At 48.9% G+C, this 13,288-nt stretch overlaps 1 long non-coding RNA gene across 1 annotated transcript in view; it reads right to left on the bottom strand.

Moving 5' to 3' along the window:
* Nucleotides 1-18: 18 nt before the first annotated feature.
* The window catches only part of LOC123598820, a 62,728-nt gene continuing 49,458 nt past the window's right edge, over nucleotides 19-13,288 (bottom strand). The window contains exons 2-3 of the long non-coding RNA XR_006712808.1: nucleotides 3,964-6,138; nucleotides 19-2,812 (exon numbers count right to left, since the gene is read on the bottom strand). This is a non-coding gene — a long non-coding RNA (uncharacterized LOC123598820). The remainder of the gene's footprint in view (nucleotides 2,813-3,963; nucleotides 6,139-13,288) is intronic.

Raw genomic sequence — 13,288 nt, 5'->3', positions numbered from 1 at the left:
TGCTCTTTTCTTCTTCTTCTTCTTCTTTTTTTTTTTTTTTACATTTATTTATTTTTGAGAGACAGAGACAGAGCACAAGTGGGGGAGGGACAGAGAGGGAAGGAGACACAGAATCCGAAGCAGGCTCCAGGCTCCGAGCTGTCAGCCCAGGGCCCGACGCGGGGCTCGAACCCACGGACCGTGAGACCACGACCTGAGCTGGAGTCGGACGCCCAACCCACTGAGCCACCCAGGCGCCCCATGGGTCGCTATTTCCTCCGTGAACCCAGCACCGATCTTGAAATGCTGCGCTCTGCACCCTCCTTCCTCTGAACGCAGCCACACCGGTTTGGAAAACCACGTGCTGTCTTCCTGGTCCCCGTGCCACGGGCTGTTCCCCGCCTCGCCGCCCGTCCCCTCTGTCTAGCTCGCATCTCTCCTGCTGCATCTCCTCTCTTCACAGCCTCATGGAGATGGAGAACAGCTGGTCCTTGATCCTCCGGAGAACAACGTTTTAGAGGTTTGTTTTAGTGGAAACACCAGGGTCCCGAGGAATTTTCCCTTTTGTGTGAAAATGAATGTCTTCCTCTGAGGCCTGCTCTGGGGGGCGTCCACCTGAGCGCTGGTAACTTCAAAGGCTCCCCACATTTCTGTTGCAGAGGCTCCAGGCGGGCTCGGGGCCTCCTCCCGCTGCTTCTGCCCAGGACTCCGCGGGCCTCTGCCCCGAACCCAGCGCCAAGCAGCTGCGGAAGGGCCCCGGGCACATGTGTGATGCGCGTAGGTGTCTGCATTCATGCAGATGCTCCCGGCCGCTTGCGTTTGGCAGTGGGCGTGGGCGTCCAAAATACCTCGCTCTCTCTGCATTATTAAGAATCCCTGCTTAGAAAGCAGAGAGACACGAGGGGAGACAGCATCCAGCTACCGCCTCGTGCCTTCGGTTTCAGTCTGTAACAAATATTTACACCCAAGTTACAACAAGTCCTGGAAAAGAAGCTGTTCACAGAAACACAGACGCTTAGCACTGGGTTAATTACAGGCCTCTGTTGCCCTCTCCAGTATACGCGTTATGTTCATTTTTAAACACTCCGTCGTGATTCTTCTCTTCCTTTCTTACACACCGAGCCCAGCAGGCAGCTGTTTCCTATATGCAGCTGGGTCCCGCCACAGATGACTGCCTCTCTTTTAGCACCGTTGTGAAGCTTATTTTGAGACGAATCTGGCTGCAGGTGTCAGGTAAGAACGGGACTTTGTCCGAAAAGACCAAGAACCCGGTGGAAGGGGAGGGAGGGGGCTCAGGAGTGAGAGGGTCCGTGGGGGATACCTACATCCACCCTCCCTCCCACCCCACCCACCCCCCACCCCCATCTGCAGGGCGACACCACATTTCCATCCTGGACTCCATGCCTGGGTCCACACGGGAAGATGCTTTGCGGGGCCCAATGGCAGAGCATTTTAATTGCCATGTCCCCAGTGACATCAAATCTCACAAACAACCTCCATAAATCACACCCTGACAGCTACCGGGCTTGTCCAACGCTAAACACAAGTGGAATCTTCTTTTAAGTTGCGTCTTAAGTTATAGGCAGTACCATCAGCCTTCAGCAAACATCTGTAGTTCATCTTATCGTTTGAAGAAATATATGAGTTTCACTGTCTTTTTTTTTTTCCTTTAAGGCTTTTGCAGCTTCTGTCCTTGATTTGTTTGAAGGCCATCTGCTACATATAAAATTGGGGGTGGGGGCATGCTGTGGAAAAGGAACATTTGTGAGATGTACATGCTGGGAGAAAACGCAAACGCAGTGCATGCTTCTGGCAGCTTTGGTGGGCACCACTTTCCTTTCCGGACCCCCAGCCCCTGAGAGAGCTTTGGACTTGGGATGTCCCTGTTGGCTCTTCCTGAAACTCGTTCTGGTTCTGTCTCGTGGCCGTGACTCCACCCCTCAGAGCCAGCGTTGGTGAGTCTGAGATCTTTCGAAATGTGCAAATACGTGGTACTGTTGACCTCCGGAGGTCTGCTAATGATGCCCCGTGGGCTGCAGGGTAAAATGGGGCACCCAGGCGCCCAAGGGGACGTTTCTCACAGGAATGACACTGGAGGCCCGTCTGGGGAGTGTATGTCATGGCAGGAAGTTACCACAGGGTGGTAGGAGTTGTGCAGCTGTGTGCCCTCACTCGGGCATTCTTCCCTGACAAGCAGAGGCGACAGGAAACCAATGCAAAGAATGGCAGCCAGGGGCTTCCTCCCGCTCCTGCCCAAACAGAGGTGTCTGAGCTGATGCCGGCTCTGAGGAGGTACCAGATGTTCAAACACTTGACCCCGAAATCACTGCCACCCCTAACCGGGCCTGGCTCCATTTAATACGGGCCGGGCAGCCCTCATCGCTAAGTTCTGGGGAGCAACACTTCATTTGCCAGAAAATTCACTTAAAGGATGTATTTGATGACCAGCGTGGGGGCTGGTTTGCCAGCAGAGCGAAAACAGTGATCGTGGCGGAGATTTCATTCTAAGACCGGTGTTCCCTTCGTGCTGGGAGGTTCTTATAAACCCCAAAGCTTCCAACATCCAGTCTCATTTTCTCCTCTGCAAGGTCCAAAATGCTTTTAGTAAAACTGACGAAGGCATTTGTTATTATTATCATTATCATCATCATTACTATTATCAGCAGTATTCGTTTTATTGCTGTAATTTATAGAAAAGTTGTATAAAGTTCCAGCTCAGTCCTGTGTGGGGTTCTCTTTTATTTCTCCTGCGGCACTCTGGCACGCAGCCACAAAAACATTTCAAGCGATGCATCGGGACACAGGCTTTTAAGGCACAATTGAGGCTTTGCCCCTGAAAAAGTAAAGTATCAGTTTACTGTTTGGGGTTTTAACGGAAGAAGGCCCTTCTTAGGCCAAGTGCTCAGTGTCCGGCCAGGTCTCACTTTGCCACGTGGCTTTGCCCACCGTAAGAAGGCAGTGTGGGGCCACAGTGGCCCCCTTCACATGCAAGTGGCCGTGACGGTCCCCCCTCCCTGCGGGCCCACCCCTCCACCCTGCAACAAGGCCAGTGGAAAACCGGAAACAAGTAAGCATGGGGTTTCTTTTGAGTACTAGCACAAATTTATCCTAGTCTGTCAAGCCTATGGATTTATGGAGGAAACTTTATCCCGAAGGAAAAAATAACAACAACCACCAAAAAACTTTCTTGTCCATCGATTCCTAGAAGCCGAGTAAACAAACTTGCTGGAGGCTGGTGAGTCGCCTGGTAAAGAACGGCCGAGGGGCTGTGTTTCCAGAAGAGTTGGTTTCAGGGGTAAAACGGAGATGGGCAGGGGGCTCCAGGAAGCTCCCCGCCAGAGCCCGGCCCCCTCCGCCGCTGCCTGTGGACCACTTGTGTCGGCCGTGATTTGTGGCTGCACTTTTATGTAGAAGTGACTGCATCTCTTGGGGTCTGCAGTGTTACCTCCTTGACAGTTCCAGATGTTCTAAAGATAAAATACCTCCTGCTCGAGCCGCGGCAGGACGAGGAGCCCCAAAAGGTGCTCCGAATACAGTTTAAAAAGGCATCCGTCTTAAAAAGAACTTCAACATCTCACTCGCCTATTTGTAAGCCCTGTCCGTCGGGTCTTCGGACCCTCTCCGACTAGTTCAAAAGGCTTGTTCTTACATCGAGAGATTTTACCCAATGAAGTTTCAAACCTTTGCCCTGTTCCTCTCTCTGCCTGGGCCCACCCATTCGGCCCGCCTGCCAACACCAAGCGTCTTTTTGCATCAAGCTTGAGGCAGAAGGCCTCTCCGTCTTTCTATGGGGCACGTCACCGGCAACCAGCCTTGGCGTCAAGAGGAGGGTGGAAAGAGCCGTGTCTCACTGGCCTGAACTGACCCCAGGTTCATTGGCAAGAAGGCAGCAAAAGGCCCCGGGGCCAGGCCCACTTCTCCCTCGGACCTCATAACTTACCCCACCGCCAACCTCTTAAAATAGGACTGAGACTTGACCCTTACCAGGACTTTGGAGCGGTCTCTGCGCTTGAGTTTCTGCAGGTGAAAAGCTACTCCCGAGACCACCCTTTAGAAAACCATTCTCGCCAGTGCTGGTGCAGAGTCATGTTATTCTTGGGTCATTTAACTTCACTCTCAGGGAAGAGTCAAGAGCGGAGCTGAGTTGTAAATCACTCCCCTCTGGAATGGATTTGTGCCAGAACTGATCGGCTTGAGCATTCCTGCCTTGCTTGACCATGGTAAAGAGATTATGGTATGTAAAATTCGGCTAAACATAGCTTGTTTCGATTTCCTACTTTCCTGGTTGTCTGTCTCGCTACGAAAGGTTAAGACCTAGAAGGGAAATGGCATCCGTACTGTGGAATCATTCCCACACCAGGGCAACACGTCCTTCCCAGAAGGGGTCCCTGCGTGGTGACTCACACCAAGGAAACTCGGTCCCTTCAAATAGATGTGCAGGAACTTGGCCTTGGGGTGGTTTTAAGCGGTTGCTCCCTCAAAGCTACAAACATCGAAGGCAGCCAGCCCAGAAGCCAGCCTGTGGTGTTCCGGGTTTGTGAATCTCTGTTCACATATTCACCATTTCACACAGTTGAAATTAGCCTTTACTCTTCCCTGATAACATTAAGTGAGCCTTGAAGCTGCAGTGACGTCACGTCAGCTGATCTGGTTGCCCTACGGGGGACTCCCTGAAACCCTTCGATCCACGTGCATAGTAGTTTCTCCAGCTGTAATCTCTTGAGAGACAGTCTTGTGATCCAAATATCCAACTGCAAAAAAAACAAACAAACAAGTTTTAATTTCTTCCCGCCCATTTGATTACATACGTCCCCCAGCCTCCTGGAAGTCGTGTGTCCTAGAGGTAAGAATGGTATAAGGCACAGCGTCTGTGTCTCCGTCTTCGAATCACCGGGATCCCTTTTGCTTTCTGCAATGTACATCCTCAGCATGTGAAAGATCCAGACTTGCTTCCCTGAGTGGACCCGGCGGAGGGTGCCCAGGTCGCAGAACCCAGTGGGCGGGTGAGAAGAAGGGGGAAACCATGACAGGGGGCCCACGCTCTACCTTGAGGGCACAGAGAGGAGGGGGATCGCCAGCATGGTCAGACAGACGTGAGCAAAGACATCTGCAAATTAACAAACTGCAGCCTCTGGGGCCATGTCATGCATTAGTCTTGCTGAATAAGGTAGAACCAGAAAGTAATTTTGATTAGCGTCCGTCCAAGCTATTCATCATAAGAAATCACGCAACTGCGTTCGAGCCCGGGACTTTTACCCAGCCATCCCTGCCTGATTTCTCAGCGGGAGGCAGACTTGTCAGGTGACAAAGTCCCCTTTGCCTGACTTCTGTGCTGTGGTAGTCAATATATAAGGGAGCCTGAAAGAAGATGTTTTAAAATTACAAGCTCAAGGAAACAAACCGGCGGAAAGAGAATCCCTCGTTTGTTTTCCCCTCATACAAAAGGAGTAAGCAGTAAGTTTTACCTCTCTAACAGGGGAACCCATACACCAGCAGTCCTAACTGACAAAGAAACGTCCTCCCGTCTAAGGTACGGAAGACATACTTGAATGGAAAATTTCCTGAGGGTGATGGAATCTCTATTAGGAATTACTTTTCATACAAAGAAATCGCTCTGGATTAAGGCGAATATTCTAGCAGTGGCATTTGTAAGAATTTACCAATCTGAGCATCAACATCTTCATATGTGTCCATGCAAACCATTCATTTTCTTTCTCTGTTTGCCCCACCACCAATACACCACGTCTCCAGGTACCGCAGGCAATAATGTTCGCAACCTTGTGAATTTTCTGGGATCCGTAGACAGGATCGGAAATGCTCGAGAGTGTCATTCGAAGCATGGAATGCCTTTTTCAAATAGGTAAAGTCAGACCAACAAATCACCGGCAGCTTTATTTCTTATCTGCCAGCCTTTGTCAGAAAAGACCACGCGGGGTCTGGGACTTGTACCTGACGCACTTTGAGAAGTTGTCTTTTTTTCCCTCGTCAGAGCCTTCCGTCTGGCCAGTGAGTGGGTCGGCAGCACAGTGCGGGATAGGCAGGGCGGGGGCTCAGCCCAGGCCGGGAGGAAGCCATCAGTCCCCTCGCCCTCCAAGAGAGCTGGGCTCCCAGGCCATGGGGAGGACAGACACTTGATGCAGCTAATGAAGGCCAAGACACCTGCAGTTAAGCAAAGGGGAAAAAAAAAAGGTATTTTTTATCATTTCAGCAATCTCAGTTGGCTGCTTAAAGAGAAGCTGTCTCTGCAGATTTCCAGAATAGCTGTGCAGACAGGGCTAAATCAGAGGCCTCCAAACCCTGCCATCTGGCTAAAACCTAAAAAATTCAGTCTGCAAGCGACATGACTTTCCAACACTTCCAAGTTTCTTTTTTTCTGTTTCGCTTTTTTTCTGTTTCTGTTTCGTTCTGTTTACCTGAATCGCTCGCCGCTTGTGGAGAGACGTCTCATGTCATTCGGATGAAAGCCCCGTTTTATGGCCCATTGGTACCAATGGGCCACGTTACAAACAAACTTGGGAAGGACAAAGACCCCTCCTTCACGCACAGGAAACCCAAATATCTCTATGGCCACAGAAGCCGAGCACCTTGGATGCATCGGGAATGACACGGTCTGCTCTGTTGTGCCCCCCACACCCCACCCCCGTCCGCTCAAGGGAGCAGACAGCCCATGCGCCTAGCCCAGCACTGGCTCAAAGTGGGCACCCAGGAAATCCTCAGTGAGGCCGTGTTTGCGGAAAACCCGTGTTTGCACGTGGACGGTGATTCCCAGGGGCCGTGCCTGGGGTTTGACGTGTCCTGTTCGGTGGGGGCTGAGCCTGGGGATTTCTCGGTGACGAAAATCCCATAAGTATTTACAACCATCCAACAACTGCCTGTATCCTGACGGTTTTACCTCCCAGATTTCTCTTGATACGTGCCTCCCAGCCTCCAGGCCCCCGACATCTCTAACCCCCGGCTGGTTCTATGGAGGGCCCTCTTCTCCAAGAGCAGCTAGAACCATCTCTTCACAATGTGGATCAGTTTAAAAACCTGCAGTGGCTTCCTCCCGCATTAAGGATCAAGGTCAAAAACCTACAGGAACCTTCCAGGCACGACATGACGAAGCCCTTGTCTCGTCTGAGCCACCTGCTCTGGGCCACCCCTCTCCCCGTACTGGCTTTCCTACCTGTGCGCAGGGCCTTTGCATAGCCTGTTCCCTCTTCTTAGGGCATGCACCCCCAACCCCTGCCTTCACCCCGTGAGCTCCTGCTAGCCCTTTGGCTCCCAGTTCCAATGCTCTGTCCTCATGGAGGCCCTTCCTGACAGCCCCCAATCAGGTTATATTGAAACCCTCACTTACACACACGCACCTACATCCCTACAGCAGCACCTATGGTGCCTTTGAAAGCATGGCCTCACTTGTGAGATCGCTCGATTGGGTGGGGTTTCCCTTCCAGACTCTAAGTTCTTTGAAGGAGGGATAATCGTACATCCCCAGTCCCTAGCTCAGTGGGTTAAGTGTCCGACTCTTGATCTCAGCTCAGGTCATGATCTCACAGGTTCCCACGTTCAAGCCCATCAGGCTACACGCTGTCAGTATATTCTCTCTCTCCCTCTATCTCTCTGTCCCTCCCAGCTTGCTCTCTCAGAATAAATAAACTTAAAAAAAAATTGTTTTAGGGGCGCCTAGGTGGCTGAGTCGGGTAAGCGTCTGACTTTGGCTCAGATCATAATCTCCCCGCTCATGAGTTCGAGCCCCGCGTCGGGCTCTGTGCTGACACCTCAGAACCTGGAGCCTGCTTCGGATTCTGTGTCTCCCTCTCTCTCTGCCCCTCCCCTGCTTGCGCTCTGTCTCTGTCTCTCTCTTTCTCTCTCTCAAAACTAAATAAACATTAATTTTTTATTTTTTTAAGGGGAGGGAGGAGAACTCAGTTCTGTGCTAAGCATTTTGTACATATCAACTCATCCAATCCTCGCAATAATCCTGTGAGGTAGAGTGAGACCACACGATGGCCTCGAGGGTGGCCCCCGTGATCCCTGCCTGCTGCTGTCCATGCCCCTGGGCTACGTCCTCCCCTTCGGTGGGGCTGCACCTGGCGACTGGCTTCTAAGAAACAGAATATGGCAAAAGGGACGGGGTGTCACATCAGACACGAGGGAAGAAAAAGATTCTCTCTCAGTCTCTCCTTCCCTCGCTCTGGGAGGAGCAACTGGTGGGTTGTGAGTAACCCCTATAGGCCCATGTGGCAAGAACCTGATGTCCCCAGCCAACAGCCAGCAAGGATCTGAGGTCACCAGCAGCCTCCTGAGTGAGTCTGGAAGCAGACTCTTCCCCCCAGTGGAGCCCCGAGAAGACCGCCGCCCAGCCTGCCCCTTGATCACATTCTTATGAGACATCCAGAGTCCCAGGCACCCAACAGCCATGCTCATAACCCTGACCGACAGAAACAGTGACATTTGGAACGTTTATTTTAAGCCACTAAGTTTTGGGCAATTTTTTACAAAGAAAGCAATGACACAGGCAGGTACTATTCACACCTCCGTTGTGTGGATGATAAAACTGAAGCACAGAGAGGTAAATTAAGTTGCCCCAGGATATAGAGCAAGGAAGCATCGGAACCAGGATATGAACCCAGGGAGTCTGGCTCCCTGAGCTCGTACGACTAAGCATCACAGGATGCTTCCATAAACGGTCGCATCGGATTCAAGTATCTGTTTATACATCTGCTTCCCTCGTCAGACTGTGCTGTCCATTTCCAACCTGTGCCTGGCACCTGGTCAGCACCCGGAGCACAGGAGGTGCTGGGCAAATGTTGGCCGAGCGAAGCTGTGAGGTGAAGTGACCCATGCAGACTGTCCCGGTGGCTGTAGCCTCCAGCCAGGGAAGGGAAACAGGGCAGAGCTGGAGAGAAAGGTCCCCCAAGCCGCCATCAGCCGTAAGTCTCCTGCAAGAAGGTGGAGCCGGGTTTTTGTTTTCCTTTTTTTTTTTTTTTTGCTGAGACATACAACTCCAAGAAAAATCATGTTAAATTTGGCCCCAGTTTCGTGTTCTTGATACAATCTCCTAATCTTTTTCAGGTGCATCTCACATTCAGGAATCTTTATTTGGCTTCCAAACAGCAAGCTGTCTCTTGTACCAAAAAATATGTGACTTGTATCTGTTTATCTTAAGTAACCACTGAAAGATATGTTTATAACTTTTGGGGAATGTCCTACAAGCCTGTTAAACAACATCTGCTGTTGTGTGTACACTTTTCAGGACAAGTCTCTGGATCTTCTTTTTTTTTTTTTTTTTTTTTTTTTTAATAGACATCTAAGACGAATTTTTTTTCCCTCATTTTCTGGTCAATGTAAATGAGAACTCTTACCTCCCAAAACACTTTGCACAGGAGGGTGGGAAAGTCCAGCGCGCAGATATAGGCCAGGGGCGGGGCCAGGGGAAGGTGGAGCCGACCATGGGGCGGGGCTTCCAGGGCCAGAGGGCGGGGTGTGCGCGCAGGGAGGAGGGGCGCAGGGAAGGGGAGAAGTGAGGGGGGTGCGACGGGGAGGGGTGAGGAGGCTGGAGCCAGAGGGAGGGCTCGAGTCCTCTCCACCCAGCCCAGCAGACGGTGTGATGAAGAGGGCCCATTCTTAGCCCTGGACTCAATCCTCCCTCTGCCTCTAGTGCTGTGGGACTTGGTCTCTGAGCCTCAGTTTACTGATCTACAGAATGGAAGTCATAGTAGACACCTGGACAACGCAAGAAGAGGTTTGCCTTTTCAACACATTTTAGGTAACATGTTGACTTGACAATGACTATGCTCCAGAGGAGAAGCTGTTAAATGGACCCACCCGAGAGTAAACCCATGTGTGGTGCTGAGAAGGGGGTTAAGGGGACCCCCCCCCTTTAATGTGCCAGTCCCCTCACCCCCAGGCTTGCCCACCTCAAGGAATCTGACTCCTTTGCTGGGTAAGTCAGGAAGGCTTTTCTGGAAGGCTGCAGGCTCTCTGCCAGGGGTACAAGAAAGGGAAGACTTGGGCACTGCCTGGGGGGTCTGGGTCCGCCCCCTAGTGTCTGGCAGGTTCCAGGAGCACCTATACAGGTACCTCACTTTTTTTCACGCAATGGTCCTCTTATTGAGAAGTTTTAAGATTTACAGAAACTATTTGAGTAAAAAATAGGAGTTCCTATATACCCCTGCCCAAACCCCACTATCCCTTATTTTTAACATCTTCTAAGCATTATTCTTCACTAAGCTCTATGGTTTACATTAGGATTCACTCTTTGTGTTACACATTCTGTGGGTTTGGACAAAGGTATATTGACATGCATCCACCATTATTTTTCATCCAGAAAAATAACTTCACTGTCCTCAAAACCCCCTGTGGTCTATCTCGTTATCCCTCTCCCACCTCTCCGCCACCCAGCCCCTGACAACCATTGATCTTTTACCATCTCCGTAGTTTGGCCTTTTCCAGAATGTTATATAGTGAGACTCACACAAGATGTAGCCTTTTCAGATTGGCTTTTTTCACTTAGCAGTATTCACTTAATGTGCCTCCCTGTCCAAAAAATAAAAAATAAATGAAAATAAAAAAATAAAGTTCCTCCCTCCATGTCCTTTTGTGGCTTGAAAGCTCATTTCTTTTTTTTTTTTTTTTTTTTTTTTTTTTTTTTTTTTTTTTTTTTTTTTTTACTGTTTATTTAATTTAGAGAGAGGGCGGGGAGGGGCAGAGAGAGAGAGAGACAGAGAATCCCAAGCAGACCCCGTGCCGTCAGCACAGAACCTGATGCAGGGCTCAAACTCACGAGTTGTGAGATCATGACCTGAGCTGAAACCAAGAGTCAGACGCTTCACCGAGTAAGCCCCTGCGTGCCCCAAGCTCATTTCTTTTTACTACTGAATAATATTCCATTGTCTGGATGTACCAGTCTGTTTATCTCTTCATCCATTAAAAGACATCTTGGTTGATTCCAGATTTTGACAATTATGAATAAAACTACTATAACCATTTGTGTGCCCATTTTTCTATGGATGCAAGTTTTCAGTTCATTTGGGTAAACACCAAGGAACACAACTGCTAGTTCATATGGTAAACGTGCGTTTAGTCTTGTAAGAAACTGCCACGCTGTCTTCCAAAATAGCTTTACCATTTTGTATTTCTACTAGCAACGAAGGAGAATTTCTATTCTTCTACATCCTCATGAGCGTTTAGTATGGTCAGTGTTTTAGACTTTGGCCATTCTGATAGGCATGTAGTGATATCTCGTTTTAATTTGCAAATTCCTAGTAACATACGATAATGAGCATTGTATACACCATTTAAAACAAGGAACTAAAAGGAAATAAGTGAAAATGGAATTTTCTTATTCTGAAAGTTATGCTACACAATCACTGTTGCATTTAGTGTGTGAATTTCACTGAGGATGTCAGGAGATATTCAGGTCTCCTTGCCAGGAAAGTTGGGCTTCTCCTAAGGAACGACCTGCTCATTTTTGTAATCAATCATTTGCCTTGCTTACTTTTTGCTTTTGCTACCCAGAAGCTCAAGAAGGTCTCTAGAATGACACAGGATTTATGGTAGGTATTTCTACCTACCAACCCTACCCCTCATTTTATCTTACAATCCTACCCCTGTTTTTCCTTCTCTCTAATTTCCTTATTTATTTGTAGTTGAGTAATGGAGGAGGGATTAAAGTAATAAACAGCTACACCCAGGCTTCTGTCCTGTTGGACCACATGTTGAACTGGTTTGAGCTACCGGCTCCCTCCCTGAACCCCACCCAGAAGAGAGGAAGGGGCTCCTGACCCCAGCTTCCATCTGAGAAATGGTGGGAATCCCACTGGGGACAGAAAGTGGTTGGGTCACATTCTAAGAAAAGAATGTGCTCTAGTGGCAGAAGTCCCTGGGGCCACTGATAGATGATAGAAAACAAGAACTAACCATAAAGTGCATGAAATAGGTAATAATATGAGAGGAAATATGCATGGAGAAACTATGTTTGGCATGGCTTCATGAACTGCTTGACCCAATTTTGTATACCTGAGTTCCAAATAACAAAAAAGAAAGAAGAAACAAAGAAAAGAAAAGAGAAAAGAAAAGAAAAAAAGAAGAAAGAAAGAAAGAAAGAAAGAAAGAAAGGAAAGAAGACTTAACAAAAATGATGGAATCATGCTAAACTATAAAGCAGGTTATGCACATTAGTTACTATTATGTACTGATCTGATCCTTATTTGATCCTTATTTGAACCCCTGTAAGGTCAGCAGGACATGAATCATTATTCCCATTTTGCTGATAAGAAAATTGAAACCCAAGATGTTTACAACAAAGAGGCCATTGAAATCTATCTATCTATGGATTCAAGCTCAACTGCCTGACCCAGGATCCAGGAGAATAAGGGCAGGATGGGTCTGTTTTCCAGGAAAGGACAAGAGGGGAGCATCTGAATGTCCACCTCAAGAAAAGGAGAGCTTCTAGAACCAAAGGTGGGTTGCCGTAAGAATGTGCCATATTCGCGATATGATTTTGCACGTTTCTCTGCCTTTTTATTCTTTATATTAACTGGTGTTGTGGGTTGAATTGTACCCCCCGCATCCCCAAAATGGATACATTGAAGTCCTAACCTCCGGTGCTTCAGAAGGTAACTTTACTTGAAAATAGAAGGATTACAGATATAATTAGTTAAATTAAGGTGAGATCATACTGGAGTAGGATTGGCCCTTAATGCAATACAACTGACATCTGTATAAAAAGAGGAGGGAGACCCAGAGGGAAGATGGCCATGTGAAGGCACTGAGACAGAGGGGAACACCACATGAAGCTGGAAACAGAGCCTGGAATGCTGCATCTTCAAGCCAAGGAATGGTGAAGATTGCCCGCCATCACCAGAAGCCAGGAGAAAGGCATGGAAGAGATTCTCCCCCAGTGCCCTTGAAAGGAGCCAACTCTGTCAACATCTTCTAGCCTCAGAACTATGAGAGAACAAATTTCTGTTGTTTTAATCCACCCAGTTTGTGCTACTTTGTTATGGCAGCCCCAGGAAATCAATACGGTTGGGGTAGGCTGAACAGCTGTCACCAACACACCCAAGACATAGAATGGCTCAAACACAACCGAAGTAACCATCCAGGGCCAGTAACCACCCAGGGCCAGGTTCCATATTGGCGGACAGCTCTCCCCCACACAACCGTTTGGGGATCCAGGTTGACAGAAGCTTTGCCGAGGGGTTTCCAAGGCTGCCCTTGGCCTCACCATTCTAGCCCGTGGGAACAGAAAAAGAGCATGAGAGTTTTGATGGGTCAGATAGAAATGGCCGTATCACTTCTGTTCACAAACTGCTACAAAAGA

Source organism: Leopardus geoffroyi, chromosome C1, assembly GCF_018350155.1.
Source record: "Leopardus geoffroyi isolate Oge1 chromosome C1, O.geoffroyi_Oge1_pat1.0, whole genome shotgun sequence".
In the NCBI taxonomy this organism is placed as follows: Eukaryota; Metazoa; Chordata; class Mammalia; order Carnivora; family Felidae; genus Leopardus; species Leopardus geoffroyi.
Note: the sequence above shows the minus strand (reverse complement) of the source record. Positions and strands in the feature narration are given on the sequence as shown.